The sequence below is a fragment of the Rhinopithecus bieti genome, unplaced genomic scaffold, assembly GCF_001698545.2.
Source record: "Rhinopithecus bieti isolate Rb0 unplaced genomic scaffold, ASM169854v2 scaffold_29911, whole genome shotgun sequence".
NCBI classification, from domain to species: domain Eukaryota; kingdom Metazoa; phylum Chordata; class Mammalia; order Primates; family Cercopithecidae; genus Rhinopithecus; species Rhinopithecus bieti.
The window spans coordinates 73965-74563 of record NW_016812826.1 but is presented as its reverse complement, the minus strand read 5'-3'; positions in this window follow the sequence as shown (position 1 = coordinate 74563).

Here is a 599-nt window from a genome sequence, read left to right as displayed (position 1 = left end):
GAATGACATTAATGTTGCACAAAGCAAAAGCTAGACCATGTGAAACTGAACAGAGCATAAGATCTGTTTTTTTTGTAAAAACCAAGATTGCAGGGATAAAGAAGTAATATATGTGTGTTGGGGGGAAGAATGTATAAATTAACGATCATAAAATGCAATGATAATGATTAGATTTATTTGAACCAGGGTTCAAGAAAGAACACACTTAAATGATGTCAGTGGGTAAATGTGAAAATAACTGGACAGTTAATTACATGAAGGAGTTAACTTTTTAAGGTGGGATAGTGTTATCGGTTGATACTTCTGCCTTTAAAAACACATACTGAAGTGCTCGCTTCGGCAGCACATATACTAAAATTGGAACGATACAGAGAAGATTAGCATGGCCCCTGCGCAAGGATGACACGCAAATTCGTGAAGCGTTCCATATTTTTGTGTTGGAGAGGATGTGGAGAAATAGGAACACTTTTACACTGTTGGTGGGATTGTAAACTAGTTCAACCATTATGGAAAACAGTATGGCAATTCCTCAAGGATCTAGAACTAGATGTACCATATGACCCAGCCATCCCACTACTGGGTATATACCCAAAGGATTA